Source organism: Pteronotus mesoamericanus, unplaced genomic scaffold, assembly GCF_021234165.1.
Source record: "Pteronotus mesoamericanus isolate MK-2021 breed Mesoamerican mustached bat unplaced genomic scaffold, CSHL_Meso_final contig_2, whole genome shotgun sequence".
Lineage (NCBI taxonomy): Eukaryota > Metazoa > Chordata > Mammalia > Chiroptera > Mormoopidae > Pteronotus > Pteronotus mesoamericanus.
The window spans coordinates 30,273,381-30,292,506 of record NW_026555084.1 but is presented as its reverse complement, the minus strand read 5'-3'; positions in this window follow the sequence as shown (position 1 = coordinate 30,292,506).

Genomic DNA, 19,126 nt, shown 5'->3' with positions numbered 1-19,126 from the left:
GATCTCCTTGACATCAGTCTTGGCAATGATTTTTTTGATTTGATGTCACAAGCAAAGGCAGTAGAAGCAGAAATAAACAAGTGGGACTATATCACTAAAAAGTTTCTGCATAGCAAAAGAAACAATTAACAAAATGAAAAGGCAACCTATGGAGCAAGTGACAATATTTACAAACATATATATGATAAGGGGTAAATACCCAAATATTTAAACTCACGGCTCTATAGCAAAAATAAATAATAAAAATGGGCAGAAGAACTAAACAAACATTTTTCAAAGAAGAAACAGGCACATGAAAGGACACTCAATATCATTAATCATCAGGGAAATGCAAATCAAAACCACAATGAGATAATCTGTTAGAATGGAAATCACCCAAAAGAGAAGAGAGAACAAGTGTTGGGGAAGATGGAGAAAAAGGAACTCCTGTGCTGTGTTGATAAAAATGCAAATTGTAGCCACTAGGGAAAACAGTATGAAGGTTCCTCAAAATACTAAAAATAGAATTATCATATGATACAGCAATCCCACTTCTGGGTATATGTCAAAAAGAAATGAAAACAGGATCCCACGTAGCTACCTGCACTCCCCTGTACATTGCAGCAGTATTCACAACCACCTGATGCTATGCATACCCTGTGCTGTGTGGCACAAGTAATAATTGCCTACATTAAAATGTACTTTTCACTAGAATGAAGATTGGGGGAAAGGACAGATTAGCTTGCCTTCAGTATCCCAGTTTATAGTTTTTTATTGTTGTTAGGCAGAAACCAACAATACCCTTTAAGTTGGCAACTAAGGACAAGGATTAAAACCCACATGCTGATTGCTAATGACCATAAGATAATCAGACACTCTCTCCATTCAAAGCTCTGATTAGTAAAAATTCTGGCCTTGAGTGTTAGGTAATGGAATCCATAAGAGCAAAATGGATAGACAGCTAATTAGTGTTTTATGAAAGTTGAATTTTCGGAGAAATCTGAGCTTGACATTTAGTTCAGTACCTCTTAATTTTTAGGCCGTAAAACAGGGAAAAACAGTAACTGGACTGCGGAACTGGCTCAGTAACCAACCATGGATACCAGCACACCTTTGAAGTGTGAGGAATAGATCCTGCAATAGCAGAACTAGGGGCAGCCAGATAAGCAGACCAAGAAACTTTCACAAAGTCCACAGTGGGAAAGCTGCTTCTCCTGCCCATCTGGATATTATATAAATTCTAGACCAATAATCTCTACTATCAGTTCCTTTTCCTCCATTTCTACTTGGGAAGCATTTAGTATTTATTCCCACAGTGTTTTGGATTAATTAATCACACTTTATAGGATCCTAAGACACCATTTCTGAATCTGATCCATCAGGGCTCCTAAATTTGAAATTAGAGGAACTAGATATTAGTAAATATAATAATAACTAGGTGTTACTGGATAAAGAAATGAGATGTTCTTCTTTGGTGAAAGAATAATTCTACTTTCATTTATATATTGAAGAGTTTGGGGGCATTTTCAAGACTCTAGGAATGGCTATAATGTTCAAAGGTGAAATACAAAGAGAACATTGAAATCCCACAATCTTAGACAACTCAACATTTTCAGAAATAAATAGTTTATACACAAATTAAGAACATAGAGTTAAAATTACAAAAATTTTTCTCTAAAAAATTTAATAGCTTTATTGAAATATAATTGCTGTACAATAAACTGCATTTTGCTAACTTTTGACCTATGTATCTACCTGTGAAATAGCCACAATTAAGACAGTGAACACATTCAACAGTCCCCAAAAGTTTCCTCGCATCCTTAGTAATCCGTTCCTCCTGACCCTCCCTGCCCCTTGCTAAGTATACATTTCTAAGTTGACGTTATCTTTCAGCACTTTGAATATGTTGCTCCACTATAACCAGGTTCACATTTTCTCTGATAGGAAATCTTGTCATCCTTATCATTATTATTTTATATGTAATGTCTTTTGTCCTCTGGTTACTTTTAATATTTTATCTTTATCACTGGTTTTGAGCCTTTTGATTATGATATGCTTCGGTGCAGTTTCAAAAATACATGTATTTTGCCTTTTGGGTTTGTGGAACTTCTTCACCCTGTGCAGTATAAAATTAGTAAAATTTTAGCCATTATTATTCAAATGTTTTTTCTGTACCCTTTCTCTTTTTCTTCTGGGTTTTTACCCATATTAGGTATGTCCAGAAGGTATCCAGCCATGTCATATGAAAAATAGAAACATTTATTGAAGAATATAAAAGATACAAGAAACATTGTACATAGGACAATGACAACTCAGTCTCCTTCAAAGCAGGCACCTTGGGACGTCACACAGTTCTCCTAATTGCCATCAGCTTTCCCGTCATATTTTCCTGAATCTCATTGGTGATCTGAAATCTCTTCCCTTTCAAAGGTAACTTTAGTTTTTGGGAAAAGCCAGAAGTCTCAGTGCACCAAATCTGGGCTGTTGTGGGGCTAAATAACCTGGGTGATTGGAAGTTTCACTAAAAACTCTGCACGAGATGTGATGCATGATTGGGCACATTGTCATGATGAAGCTGCCAGTCACCAGTTTCCCGAAGGTGTGGCCTTCTGAATCATCTGAATAGTTTCCACAGAGCAATGTTCAAGCTTAATGCAAAATTTGATGCAGATTCGTGCTCTACTTGCTCAGTCATTTTGAATGTGATGGCCACACAGTACACTCAGTGATGTCTACGGCTCCCACTGGTAGTACGGTGAAGTCATTGTTCACATAAGCACATTCCAGTTCACTCTCCTTGGCTGCCAGGTTACATTGGTGGTATGTAAACCATTCTCATTATAGTAACAATGGCTGGACTTATTCTAGAAAGACCTTGTATATTAAGCTGCTTGAAGTTGTCACATAGGTCACTAACCAGTTTTTAGCCACTTTGCTCTCTCATATTCTACAATCTCTATTGCAGTATCTTCAAGTTCAATTGCTGTGTTTTGCCATGTATAATGCACACTTTTTTGTCCAAATTTTTTAGGGAAAAACAAGGGTGTGCATTATATAGGTCGGTAGTGTTAATTCCATATCTGTATAAATGTTTTTTTATTTATGCTTATTCGTTAAAAGTGTAACTCAAGAAAGCAATAACAGTATCAGTATGCAAAATAATACCCTGGACAATGATAATCAGTTTTATATATAAATAAAAAATTGAATTAAAAAATTAAAATGAAAGATTTTTTCCTGAAAGTTTGGGCCAAAAACATGGGTGTGCATTATACACAGCAAAATATGGTATTTCTGCTGCAATGTCTAATCAGCCTCCAACCAATCCAGAGGATTTTTCATTTCTGACATAATAATAATCTGAAGCTCTGGAATTTTGATTTGAATTTTTTCACATCTTTTTTATATATTTCATTTCTCTACTCGGCATGCTCCATTTTTCCTTTATCTTTTTAGCCATGTGAATACAGTTACAATAACTAAGTTAATTGCATTGTTTGTTAATATTAATATTTGTGTTCTGGTTTGCTTTTGATTGGTTAATATTTTTCTCCTAATTTGGGGTTGTATTTTCCCAATTTTTTTCATGCCTTTTTTATAGAATGCCAGATATGTGAATTTTATCTCTTTAGTTGCTGGAAATTTTTGTATATATCTTAGAACTTTTTTTTAATATATTTGTCCAGCATTTTAGCTGTTTCTGGTGGGAGGATGAATCTGGTTCCTGTTCAATTTCATTTGAAATAAAAAGTAACCAGGATAATTCAGAGCAAAATTATGAGAGAAATTGCTCTATTAGAAAATAATTAAAGCACTAATTATTTGGTACAGAATTCAAAATCTGAGCAATTAAAAATGACCTGTGTGTATATGGAAAAATAGTACCCAATAAGTTTTTTAAAATTAGTAGAGAACCTGTAGACTACTTAAAAATGGTATTGGAAGCATGGCATGTGTTTGGCAAAACTAGAGTTAATACCTTGTTTTTGCAGTCACACAAATAAATTCCAGTTAGATTAAAGTTCTAAAACATAATAACCAAAATTATAAAAGTTTTAAAAGAAAATAAATGAGAATATCTTTATGTCTGCAGGTTATAGAAACTGTTAATCAGTGTTATTAACCATAAAGCTAGATTGATAAATTTGACTATATAAAAATTACAAAGTTTCTGCCAACAAAAAACTCCACAGTAAACAATCTTATAAAGTAAGTGACAGCTGGGGAACAGTACACATATCAGTCATTGAATTAATATTAAAATATCTAAAGAGCTTACTAAATAATGAAATAGCAGACAAATGACAACAGGGCAGAGAATATAAACACTTTTTACACAACAGAAAATGCACATAAGGCACATAAGCATGGTTAAGCATTTTTTCTAATATTACATTGGCAAAACAGTTTAATATAAAATTTGGTAGAGTTATGGGAAATAAGTAGTCTCAAAAAATTTAAATATTGTGTGTCCTGTGACCAGCAGTTTTATTTCTTGTTATAGACCTAGCTTTACCACCATGCTTAAGAATAAGAAACAGTAAACTACAATTTTAATCACAATATTGTTTACTATTATAAAAATTGGAAACGATTTCCATTAGAAGAAAAAAATTAAATTACAAATAAATCATGGTATATACAAATTATGGCATACTGTATATCAGCTTTAAAAATGACATGGGAACTTCCCCAAGGGAAGAGGAAATCAATTCTCATAATAATATGTGTTGTATGACTTTTTTTGTCAAAAAAATACATATCAATACTATCTACTTAAATATTTGAGTGTATGTGTGTAATGTCCATTCAAAGTATGAAAAAGACTGGAAATACGCTTAATTAATCTAATAATATAGGATAACAGGGATTACCTGTGATAATTGTTTTACCCTAATCTATGATACTTCATATTTAAACAACGAGAATGCATTTTACATTTCTTATGTAATTGTATAAATAATTCCAAACAAATACTGAAAAATGATTATATATTTGGGAAGAAGTAAGTATACTGGCGATTTTTGTGTGCAGACTAGAAGGCCAGTTAGTGGAATAAGGGTTTCTGCTATTTTTGTGGCACAGCATCCCTTCCTCCTTTCTCAGTTAATAGAGACATTAAGTTCCTATTGGTTGTTTCATTCTGTTTTGGTTTAATGAAACTAGTTAAAATTGGGTTTTTATCACTTGTAGCTGAACAAGTCCATCCATCTTTTCTTTTTAAAAAATTTTGATTTGTTGATTTGAGAGAGAGAGAGAACTAGAAACATCAATTTGTTGTTCCACTTCATTGGTTGATTGTTGTATGTACCCTGACCAGGGATTGAATTTGCAACCATGGTGTATGGGGATGACACTGTAACCAACTGAGTTACCCAGCCAGGGCCTGTCCTTATTCTCTTACTAGGACATTTTTTTGTTCTGTTGTTCATTTTTTTTTAAATAAACAAAAACAGAACATTACTATATAATCTCATGCTTCTCTTCAAGAAATGAGTCACCAATGAAGTATGGAGCATGACTTTAATCCCATGGGAGTGGAAGAATGGACTGGGAAAGGAATGTTGCTTTGGAAATTTGCTTTGAGAAATGTCTGCGTGATTAAACACAGAACAAGGTTTTCATTTGTATATTCTGTCAGTGAGCTTACAGATCTGAATCATGCAGTGTTAAAATAATAGACCAATAAATTAAAAGATAAGAAGTATATTGGGTTGGCCAAAAAGTCTATTCAGTTTGTTCTGTAAAATAAAAGACCCATTTTTCATTTTCACCAATAACTTTTTGATTTGGATATTTGGAGTATGTTGGCTATCTCCCGCTATTGGCTTCAAGTGGGTAGAGGCCAGGCGTGCTGCTAAACATCTTCAATGCATACGACAGCCCCACAGCAAAAGAATTCTTTGGCCAGAATGTCGATAGTACCAAGAAACTTTGCAAACCACTTTTGACAGCTAAGTCACAGAACCTTCTCCATACACTGCACAAGTCTTTTTTTCTTTTGCTTTTCAGCTATGTTTTTACCTTTCTTGAAATAATAAAGCATAATAAGCCAAAAACGTTGCATATTTTCTTCCATCTTCAATGTTAAAATGGCTGCACAAAAATTTACCAATTTTGATAAGCTTTTTTGTAAATGCACACTGATATGACAGCTGTCACAATACAGTCTAATAAAATCATTTCCAGCGAAGTTACAGACAACTAAGCACTAACTAGAGCTGTTGTACAGAAAAAAACTAAACCAACTTTTTGGCCAACCCAGTAAGATCAAATAAAGTATAAAAGATCTTGACAGTAGGGATTTTGATATTGGTCAATGTTGCCGATTTCCCTCCTGTCACCAACCAAGCCATCAGAGCCCAGCCCTGGGGAACTGAGGCCTGGGGAAGCCCGCCTGGCGGACCACTCCGCTCCTTTGCACGCTGTGGTGGATTTCAGGACTGTCAGATACCTGGGTACTGGGGCCTAGCTGACACATAAACTTAGCCATCATGCTCAGTATTGCTTTTTTAAGTATATACAAATTGCTTTTAAAGGACTCGTGGACCTACGATATACTTTTATTCAAAACTATTTTTATAATTCTTTTCAAAAATAAGGACAATGTGTTCTGTATACATTAAAACAAAACTTATTTATATTGATTGTTCATGAAAAAAGTACTTTTTTTCATGAACATTAAAAGTACTTGTGGACCTATGATATACTTTTATTCAAAACTATTTTTATAGTTCTTTTCAAAAATAAGGACAATGTGTTCTGTATACATTAAAACAAAACTTATTTATATTGATTGTTCACGAAAAAAGTACTTTTTTTCATGAACATTAAAAGTACTTGTGGACCTATGATATACTTTTATTCAAACCTATTTTTATAATTCTTTTCAAAAATAAGGCCAACGTGTTCTGTATACATTAAAACAAAACTTATTTATATTGATTGTTCATGAAAAAAGTACTTTTTTTCATGAACATTAGCAGAATACTTTTTTCATTTACATTAGTGGAATAATTACCTTTTATATGTGTTTGCAATTTTAATCTTTCTTAGTCATATCTCTAATATTAGGTCACTGGAATTCTTCTGAAGACTGTAATCTTGTTGTGGCCTTATTCTTTTTTCTAATAATATTTCTTCTAGTCTTATTAAAGTTGCATTTTTGTGGCTAATAAATTCATGATAAGCCAGAGCAAATTTTACTATATGAAAAATATAATCAATTATGATTTTTTCATAATTAAACATAAATATCTTAATAGAAGTATTGTTGCGGGTACAATTAAATAGTGGATGAAATAAAACAGAAGAATAGTAAGCAATCAGGATCCCAAGGATTTTGTTATTCTAGAACAACAGGCTAAGTTAGAATAAAATCAAATATGATAGGTAGATTGAAGAACAGTACAGTCAAGTAAAACACTCAAAGAAAACTGTCCATGTGCATTAAGCGGGGAAGGCATTACTTAGCATCAGTGTTCGTGGAGAGAAAAGGCTTAGGTACTAGTTGAAAAGAAAGCTTATTATGAGTCAAAGTGTAAAATGACTTGTCAGTTACAAAAGCAATTGTGAGCTTCGTTAAACTCCAGTTTGTTATATGTGTCAGAGATATAGAATGAATATCAATTGGAAGAGAGTAGGGAAAACCAGATTTTGTTCAATCACTAAAGTTAAACTTTCTAATCATCAATTGGAGTTACCCAAAGTGGGATGTTCAGCCTTGGGAAGCAGTTTATTCTCAGTCTTTGGAGTATTTTAAGCAGTCATTGGAGATCCTGTATAGAGTTGAGTTTATAATCTATGATCAGAAACAAATAGATTGTTTAGCAAATATATAAATGACTAGAACCTACTCCTTGATATTCTGATCCAAGAAGCCTGGGATGAAGCAAGGCATCTCATCTAGTTTGCCTTTTTTTTTTCTCTTTATTTTTTTCCAGTTTTCCTCTTGATAACCCATGATTGAGAATCTCACCTTGATTGTGGATCAGTAAGACTTGGTAAAAATCTGAAATGTAAGTATGTAAAGAGGAGTAGGAAGGGTGTTCCAGGCAAATGGAACAGCATGTGTGAAGCCTCTGTGGTAGGCAAAAAGCAGAATAGCGTAAGTTACTAAATGAAAGCCGTAGTGATCAGAACTGAGAGCATGAAGGGGAAAATAGTGAGATGACCGTGTGGAAGTACACAGGAATAAGACAGCCCCTGGCCTTGTGATCATTTTAACAACTTTTATCTTTGTCTAAGAACAATGGGAAAGCACTGAACAGTACCAAGGAGGCAGGTGACATGTGCAATTACAGTTTTGAAAGGATAATCCTATCTGCAAGGTGATTAATAGATTACAGAGCAGCAAAAGATGATACCAGAAATTCAGATAGGGATTTCAGACTTAGAGATTTTTAATCTTGGTTAAGAGATAAATGGTACTTTAGTCTGTCAAGGTAACACAGGAGATGGAGAGACATTGATAAATTCAAAATACACTTAAAAATTAATATCAGTAGGACTTAGTGACAGGTTGCATATGGGGTTGCAGGTACAATTAAATACTAGATGAAATAAAATTTATTTTCATCTACTATTTAGTAGAAGGAAATGTCACGAACCTGTTTAGTTAGTGAATATTTATGGAACCACTCCCACGTGCCAGGCTCTGCCCTAGTAGCTGAGGATACACCAGTGAACACAACAGACAAGGTCTCTGTTCTTGTGAATTTACAATCCAGTGGAGACAAACAAGAAATGAACAAAATGATATAAAAATGATATGTACATTGAGAAAAATAAAGTGCAGTGACGTAATAGAGGATGACTGAAGAAGTTTTTTACTTAGAAGTATCTAGGTAAGAGTTAAGTTGACATCTCAATGATAAGAATGGGCTGGCCACGGGAACTAAGGTCGCATGCTCCAGACCAAAGAAAACAGCCAACATAGATGCTGATGTTTCTGTAGATAAAAAATGCTGCTTTGTCCGGAGATCAGTGAGGAAAGGGTAGTAGGAGGAATGAAGGTGGAGAAGTAGGCAGGGCTAGATTGTGTAGGGCCTGGCAGACATTGCTACACAGTGCAAATTTTATTCAGTGCCTTTGCAAATGCATAACACCATTTTAAACAGCGAGGTGCTCAGAATCCAGTCGCAGCAAATCAGATGGCAGGTGATTATTGTGATTTGGACTAGTATAGCATTGGTGAAGATGGAGAAAATAAATACCCTTGCAATTATTTTTGAGGTAAATAAGGAAGGATTTTGTGTTGAATTAGATGTAAATATTTTAAAAAGAAGACCCTTTTCTAAGTTTTTAGTTGAACAACTGAGTAGATGGTAGTCATAGACTTTGATGGGGAAGATCTGGAGAGGAATAGGTTTTCCAGGGAGGGAAGGGAAAATAAAGAATTTTAGGTCATCATATTGTTTTAAGATCCAAATTAAACATTCAAATATGCATGCAGTTTTGGTCAGGGCTAATTATCTAGTTTGTGCATCTGCATAGGTAGTGGTGCCATTTTTTCAGATACAAGTTCTGTCCGAACTGCAACTGAGTGACACCATGTGGTCCGATGGGATGTACTCCAGAGAGTAACAAAGCAAAGCAAACTGTTGACTTCATTAGTAGCAGCCTTCCAACGGTACCGTTAGCTTTGCTGGAGAAAGAAGTCAGCTGTTCCTTTGGAGACTTTGGCAGACAGATTCTGTTCTCTGTTTCATTAATTTATGCTCTAACCTTTATTATTTCTCTCCTCCTAATTACTTTAGGCACTTATTATTTTTCAGTGTCTTATGTGGAAGGTTAGGTTATTGTTTTGGACCTTCTTTCCTAACATAGATATATAGCTCTACACTTCACTGTAGGCACTGTGTTAGCTGCATGCCTAAGTTTTTATGTGTTAAGTCTCTGTTTTCATTCATCTCAATGTATTTCCTGATTTCTCTTTTGATTTCATTTTTTACCGTTTGATTAGATGTGTATTGTCTAATTTACACATACTTACGAGTTTCCCAAATTTTCTCTTACTATTCCACTGTGGTAGGAGAACACATTTTATATTATTTCTATACTTTAAATTTTTTTGAATCTTGATTATGGCCTATCATATAGTTTGTCCTAGAGAATGTTTCATGTGCACTTAAAAAGAATGTATATTCTTTTGCTGTTGTATTCAATAGACACCTATTTGGTCTAGTTGGCTTATAGTTGCTCAAGTCCTCTATTTCCGTGCTGATGTTCTGTCTAGTTTTTCTACCTAGACGTCTATAGTTTGTTCTCTCTCGTAAACTAGCCAGCCTGCAGTTAAGCCTGTATCTTAAATCTCCCAGTTGCAATATCCTTTCACTGCGACCTCTGATGTTACTGAGAGTACCCTTAGGCTTGACTTTTCTTCAGTGAAATCAGTTCTTCTAGTACAACATTAGGGCCTGTCTAGGGAAAGTCTCTAACCAGGTCTGCGGAGCTGAGAGTGGGAACAGTGACAAGCTTCTCTTTGAATGACCCTTTTTTTCTCTAGGATTGAACGTGTCCGGATTTGGGAGGAGAAGAGGGCCAGAGGTCCTCAGTTGCTGCCTCACCTGGCATGGAACCACTGTCTCAGAAAACCTGGCCAGGCAGCTGGGGGTGGGGTGATGAGCTCCTCCTCCTCAGGGGACAAGGGTCTCTGACTGGGGGATCAGGGGAGAAGGAGCCCTGGCTTCTTGGCTGCAACACCTGGACCCCGCCTCCCTGAGTTGTGCGGGGGTAGTGAGGGAAGTTGTTTATTTGTTTGTTTTTAAATATCATAGACTCTTGCCATTTTTAAAACCAAGTTTTCATATATTTTCTTTAATAGATGTTTCTTCTTTGCTGATTGTCCTTAGGACAATTTCCAAAGTTTGGACCTAAAAAAAATTTTTTTGTTTTGTTTTTAATATGTTTTCACCAGTTTCAGTGGCAAGCAGGCCAACAGAACTTCTGTTGCCATGTAGACAGTTCATCTCTAACGCACAGTTTAATAACTCCTCACTCCTGTGCTCGATGACTATGAGTATGTTCTGTAAGAGTTGTTGGGATAAATGGTACTTAACCCTCCGATGAAATTAGAATTTTCTTTTGGCTAAAAAGAAAACAAATTAAGCTAAAGCTGTGTCAGTCATTCAACAGTCCTGGGTGGGTCATACTATTTGAAATGTATCAATTAAATGGAGCTTACACCCATCTGCTTTCTTTCAGTATTGGTATATAGGTTTGTAAGAAGTAATCACATTGTAGCCCAAACAGACCTTTCCTCCTCCAGACTTGCTGAGATTGACTTCTCTTCCCAGATTTTTGTGGTTGGTTCTTGCAAAGCGTTTCGTTGAGATATTAATGCAGATGTAGGCAATTTTCGACTTTAGTTTCTGGCTATAAACCCTAGTAGAAAGTAAAGAGAATGCTTGGGCTATTGATAATCTGTGACCTCTACCACAAATGTGGCTGAATTGCAAGTTCTTCTTGCAGGGAATTAACAGTGGTGTCTTTACAAAAGGAGCAGCAGCCCAGGGACAGCATCCCCCCTGTGGCAGCGAGCTCTGCAAGGGAGGCGCCCGTCCACAGAAGGGCCGGCGTTCCTGGAGTGGGGGGATGGTGCCCTTGCTTCTGACACTGTTTGGTGCGGTCGGTCGGGAGGATGCTGGAAACCCGGGGTTTACTCTAAGTTTGTAATTCATTAACTCTCTGACCTCCACAAGGTCATCCAAACCTCAGGGTCTCAGTTTGTTCACCTGTGATGTGAAGGTTGGGTGAGAGGACCGTATCCAGCTCCAGTATCTATGACTGCCATGCGGTATCTGGTGCTCTGGGGGGACACAGGAAAGTAAAACCAATGGGCCCTAACAGATTTTGAAAGCCACAATATCATAATCAAAAGGATATGTAATCACGCAAGAGGCTATGGTGAATGTTAAATAAGAACTATAGAAAATAATTCTCATGGTCAAATAATGATGCCCTAGCCATAAATCACCTTTAAATTCCAGTTGTCTGTTTCGCTTTCATTACCCCCAAATACCTAAATTATGGGAGAGATAAGTTTCAAAATGTGGTATCTGAAGAAATTCCCAGAATACAGGGACAGATTCCTTACAAACCCTAACATTTCAGAATACATGAGCAAACTAAGATATCTAATTATAGTGCCATGAGAAGCAGGATTTTAATTTAAGAATCTGCTAAAAGCCATTAAAAAATCCAGCTGCACTGTGATTCAGTACTGACACCTTAGCCAATAACATGTTTAAAATAAAACAACAGAAAAATTGGTTTCTAGCTGCCACTACCTTGGGTTCCCCTTTTATTTGTTTAACGATGCAGGTACAACAGAATCAAGTAGTAATTGCCGAGAGCTTCTGTCAGCTCCTCTTGTACCTCCCCCCTGTCAGAAGTGGAGATAGTTGCTCTCATGGGTAATGGCATATATGGAACCATTTGTCTATTTTGAAAGCTTCATGAATCATTTTCAAATGATTTCCCTTGATATATTATAATATCAACTATTATAGCTTTCCTCTGCTTCTCCTTGTTAACTTCCACCTCACTCCGTGGTCTTAACTCATTTTTGATATAGCTAAGTATATCATAGTAAGCCACTTTTCATAATTAACTAGGTCAACAGAATAGATTTTCTTTTGGTAGTTTTCCCATTAATTTATTCTCTGTATATTGGAAGAAAAAGACTTGAATATGCTATGAAATTTTTACCTGCTAAAACTCAAGTGTAGTTGACTCATGCACTTAGATGAATTTGGGGTTAGGATCCGATATAATATTTATCTTTTGCACTAACATGATTTCCATAACAAAAACATTTTTGTTGACCTAGATCTGTATTATGAACATCCTATGGGGTTAAAAGCAATTTAAATGATAGCTAAAAGAAATAGGCTAGAAACAATGAATAAAATCTATCTTTTTAAATAAAAACTTGCTAACATGTGTATTTTCTAAGTATTTGCAGTATGTCCTGCAGGAAAAATACCCAACTCATATCAAAGTGAAAAATTGAGTCTAATTAATTATTCATTATCTAGTAGATTTTTAAATACTTTAAGTCAGTAGCTGCAATTCAGTTTAGTTCGTATTTTTTAATATGAAGACACAGTTTTTGTATCTGCAGAAATTTAGAGTTATAGACTCATGTGATTGCATAGTTCCAGTGTCTAAAAATGGAATTTTGCATAGTATTGTATAGTTAAGCCCTAGTCTGCCTTATTCCAGACAACTCAATCTAGATTTTTTCCCCCAAGAAATTCAATCTTAGTTCAAGAATTTCCTAGCCAAATTTAAATTCTACTTCAAGTTTTGCACTTTTTATTTTTTAAGATTTATTGATTGATTGATTTTAGAGAAAGGGAAAGGGAGAAAGAGAGGAAGAAAAATATCAATGTGTGATTGCCTCTCACACACCCTCAACTGAGGACCTGGCCTGCAGCCCAGGCCTGTGCCCTGACTGGGTATTGAATTGACAACCCTTCAGTTCATAGGACGGCACTCAATCCACTGAACCACACCAGCCAGAGTTTGCACTTATTTTTTAAAGGTATTCCTATGCCTTTTTTTTTTTCCTGATACTGTTGTAAATAGAATTGCTTTATTATTTTGGGAGTCATTATTGAAGGTCTAGCTTAAAGTGAGCTGCTTCAGTTTTTTGAAAGGTATTGCAATTTTTTATATTAAACCTCTTTCTCCATAAATAACTTGAGTGATATCTATTCCCCTATTCCCTGCAATGAATGATGAAGGATAGAGGATTGCATTGTGGACTTATTATTCATGAGCAACATTAGGTTAATGTATACTGTATGAGAAGATGTTAACCTTTAAGAGTTTGGATTCTATGTCACACATGATGTTGGAAAAATAACCCATTAATCTTATATAGAGAGTGTAAGTATTGCCTGAGGGATGTGAAGGAAAAAATTTTTTTTCAAGATGCAGAAAATAAGACACCATATCAAATCAGTGGTAAAATTCATTGAAGTGTTCTAAAATGGTTTTAAATTGGAAGAGTTTAATCATATAGCATCTGTTCCTATGTCCTATGAATACACGGGATATTTATACTCTTTGATGTTTAGGAAGAGGCTGGGTGCTGTAAGTTGAAGAAATTTGATCTTATAAATAAAATGAGGAAAGCTGAACTTGAAGATGAAGCAGCTGCTCGACTATATAGAGTGATTTTAAGTCTTCCATTTTACACTGCCCTAAAGAAGTAAAAAAGATAATATTAAAGGTTAGAAATCCCAAGATAATTTTATTTAGTTAGAAATGTTTCTCCAGGCTAGAAAATTTTAAGCTAATAAGTTGGTCCATATTGTTCTTAGTAGTATTTATAAGAAATTTGAAAGATATAATCTAAAAAGTCCTCAAGAAGTGGTATAAACAGTATTTTTTTAATCATTTATCATGTCTTATTTAAAAATGTTGGTACGATAGTTAAGGTTATTAGGTTGTGTAGTAAAGGTTCCACTGAAATACTTTTTAAAGCAATAAATTGAAAGAGCAATTAAATATCAGTTTTAGAATATCAGATATTTCTCAAAGGAAAAGATTATTAAATCTTTTAATAAAATTTTTTACTGTCCTGACTGAAATGGTGTGGATATTAGCTGGATTATACCACTTATAATTTATTAAATATTTAATTAACCTATTTTCATATGAATTAGAAAAGGGACAGAGTTTACTGTATTCATTAAATTTAAGGAATATATTGTTTTCTTGCCCACCCACAATGCAAGTTGAAATTTAAGTTGGAGTTGGTTTTCATTTTAGAACTGCTTTATTATAGATGATTTTATTTTTACCAATTGCTGTTAGAATTTCTAGGTTCTGTGTTCATATATTTTCTGCTCCATTTATTTACATGACAAAAACATCTCTTATTTGAAGAAAAACAGCCATTAGAGAAAGAAGATCTTTATCTATGAATCAGTTGGCCAGAAAATAGAGAATTTTAATAAATTCAAATTACTTACAGAGAAAGAACACCAGTTTTCTTAAATCAATCTATAAATAATTCTGTAATTATATATGTCAATTCTGCATAGTCCCACATCCATTCTATGGATAGAAAAGCCATCCTGATTTTTTTTATTGGTATCCCTCCTCCTTCACCGATAGATTTCCAAAATAAAGTTATGTTAAATGCTGTTCTGCATTTTCCTAATTTTATCTTCTTTGTTATTTTTAAAATTTTTTTACTTCTGATATGCATTTTAAATAATTTTCTATTGAGATTAATGTGTACTTCCTACCTTCTTCCTCTTATTTATTGAATCCAAAAATATTTAATGCTATTATTTGTCATATACTGTACTTGGTGCATGGGTATAATAATAAGAAAATAGTACAAAAATTGAGTGTTTTTTACAGGTTTCAAAAAAGTTAATACACAATAATAAAATAAATATTTATAATCACAGGATTGGGAATAAAAAGTGGGGATTCTTCTTTACCAAAATCTTCTCCACTCCCATCCCAAAGCCCTTAATCACTTAAAAAAAAAGTTTAGTGTGTGCCCTTTAGACTTTTTCTATGCATTTACACAAATAAATAACTTACATAGAAAGAATAGACATTTCTGCTAAATTAGAATCATACTATATACAGAGTAGGGGGAAAGAAAGGGAAGGGGCAGGTCAAGGAACATGTATAGAGGATCCGTGGACACAGTCGGCGGTGGGGAGCGGGGCCGGGGAGGCCAACGGGGATAAATGTGGGAAACTGTAATTGAATGACAATAAAAAGTATGTTTACAGTGTGAGAATGCAAAACAAAGAGTTTGTTCTTATATTATTTACTAATTATTGTATTATTTTCCATGTGAACAACTGTAATTCTACTTTTGCTATACCATGTATCTTTCTTAATATTTGACTCTTAACAGTGACTTAGCAGTCTTTCCATTTCAGAGCATAGAGCTCTCATTTAACTACTGTGTGGATGGAGGTAACAATTTATTTAACCATTCCCCTACTGGTTAATATTGAAATTGTTACTAATTGTTTACTAATATATGCTGTCATGAATATCTTTATATATTTGTTGATATTTTAAAAGTAGATATATAGCACAATAAAATAGATATAAATAAACATATCAGATATTCTTGTGAAGCAGTTTCCAAAATTGGACCACTGTGTCCAAATAATATATAAATCCATATTTGTTTCAAAATAGAATTCAAAAAAAAAGATTGCACCAGTGATATTGCTATCACTATCTTTGTTAAATTCCCGGGCCTGACCTCATGTACCATCTCCACACAGTTGTTTTTGTTTGTGTTAATCTGAGGGGTGAAATATATTTTTCTGATTTCTAGTGAGGTACCCCACCTTTTCACATGGATATGGGCTTCTTTTACTTTTTTTGTGAATAGTTACTTTAGTCTTTGTCCATTTTTCATAGATTTATATACCTTTTGCTTACATGATTTATATTTGATGAATATAAAAGCTTTATGCATTCTACATGGGGCATCCATTCTTTAATATACATATACTTAATATGATCAAATTCCCTAGTTTGCTAGGGCTGCTGCAGCAAAGAATCACAAACTGAATGGCTTCAATAACAAATATATTATCTCACAGTTCTGGAGTCTCAAGCCCAAAATCAAGGTGTTGGCAGGGTTGATTCCTTCTGAGGTCTGTAGGGAAAGGTCCTTGGCTTGTTGGTTTCTGTCTTTGCGTTCACATGGTACTCTCCCTATACTGTCTTCCCTTCGCACATATCTGTATCCAAACTTGCCCTTCATATAAGGACACTAATCATACTGGATTAGGGTCCACCACAATGATCTTACTTTAACTTGGTTACCTTTGTAAGGATCCTGTCTCCAGATAAGATCATTTTTGGAGGTACTGCAGGCCAGAACTTTGACATATGAATTTTGGGGGACACAGTTCAACCAATAACACTCTACCCTCTGGCCCTTCAAAATTCATGTCCTCACATGAAAAATACATTTACCCCAACCCAATAGCACTGAAAGTCTTAATCCATTCCAATATCAACTCTAAATCCAAAATCCCACCTAAGTATCATCTAAGTCAGGTATGGGTGAGATTGGAGATATAATTCATGCTGAAGCAAAATTCCTCTCTAGCTTTAAACCTATGAAACTAGGCAAAAGGTTATCTTCTAAAATACAATCATGGGATAGACAGTGGATAGACATTCCCATTCCAAAAGGAGGTAACTTGAAGGAAGAACAGGGGTCATGGGTCCCAAGCAAGTCTGAAACCTAGCACAGCAAATTCTGCCAGACTTTAAAGCTCCTAGCCCTCTTTGGCTTAATGCTGTGCTCTCCGGGCCCAAAGGGCGACGGTGTCACCCTGTCCTCTTTTCCCCAGGTGGGGCAGCCCATCACTCTGGAACCAAGGAGGAGATGGCTCCACACAAGGGTCTGTCCTCACTGGGCCCATGGTGACAGTGGCAGCTCTGCCAACTTCTGAACCTCCTTCTGGGTCATTGTTCCTTTTTTTAAAAAGATAATTTAAGTTCATTCTGCCAGCTCTGTTCCTCCCTGTAGACTCCCAGAACTTTAACAGCCTTCTTTCATTTTGTCCTGTCTCTCTTCCCTTTTGTCCAAGTTAGCAGCATGTCTGCTGCTATAAAATTCTCAAGACCCTCGTTGGCCTCTTATGCAATCACAGGGGTCCTACCCACCACGACAGGAGGTTCCTCCACAGATCTTTTCTAGCTAACCACATCTCATACCTGGCTTCTCCTGAGGTGGTTGTTGGATGCATGACTCACATACCTCTCCTAGCAAACTTCATCCAACTACACCTTTGATGTTCTTTTCAGAACATGGTTCCCTACTCTTCCCCGCCCCCCGCCCCCGTTTCTCTTTTTCTGCTCTATGGATATCCTGAGAACTTTCCAAATATTCAAGTCCTGGTTTCTTTGTGCTTAACAATTCCTTCAATTTATTTCTTCCTCTCACATTTTACTAAAAGCAACAAGGAGAAACCAGGCTACACTTTCAACATTTTGCTTAGAAATCTACTAACCTAAGTATCTATCGACATTCATTATTTTTTAATTCTACCTTCAACAAAACACTAGGACACTAGGACACAATCCAGCCAAATTTTTTGCCACTATATAGCAAGGATCGCCTTTCCTCAATTTTCCAATAACATGTTTCTCATTTCTGTCTGAGACCTCAACAGAACACCTTTAATGTCTGCAATTCTGCCAACAGTCTCTTCAAGGAAATCTGGGGTTTTTCTCTCAAGCACCGCAAAACTCTTCCAGCCTCTACCTAAAACCCACTTTGAAGTCACTTTCACATTTTTACCATAGTATCTACTGTTTTTAAGATCTATTCAGGGAGGTATTTTTTGGTCTCTCATAAGTTTGGATTGGTTTATTTCTCTTTAAATTTTAAAAATGTATTTGCTTAATGTTTGTAATTATTTATTGGCCTGTTTGAAATCAATACAATCAGGAAATGTTCTGTTTTTATCAGCTCTTTGGCTTCAAACACATTCTCTTTTGTTTTGCATGAATCTTCCTTCCCAGTCCTTTGGTGACAGAATCCTGTAAGTGATGCCTTTGCATTTCACTCTTCATTGGCTCAATACCCTCTTCTAGGTGCTGGGAATAAAGCAATGACCAAAAGAAGCAAATTCCTTCTCTTATGAGGCATTACTACCACTGGGGTGTGTGAAACAGAAAAATGGACAAATGAAGAAATACACATACCGTGTCAGGTTACTTTATAGGGTATAGAGACGAGAAGCAGGGCAAGGGAGAGAAATGGAGAGGCTGCCATATGATGCAGTGGGTTCAGGAATGATTTTCTCTAGTGTATTGACATTTGACCAGAGACTTAAACCAAGTGATAGAATATGTTATAGGACATATGGGGTAAGAAAATTCCAGGCAGAGAAAAATGTGGGTGTAAAAGTCCTAAAATAGATATCTGCTTAGCTTTATTTGATGAAGACAAGAGAACACTGCATAGAACGCAGAAAGAGCACACTGTGGAATGCTTGTGTTACGGCATTAATTCAAATAATGGCTTTTTCATGGGGTCCACAGAGAACCTCCTCAGGTACCATCACCACAGGCAGGCAGTGTACTCATGGCTCATTTCTCCTCCTGGAAAATTCTGTTCATCACG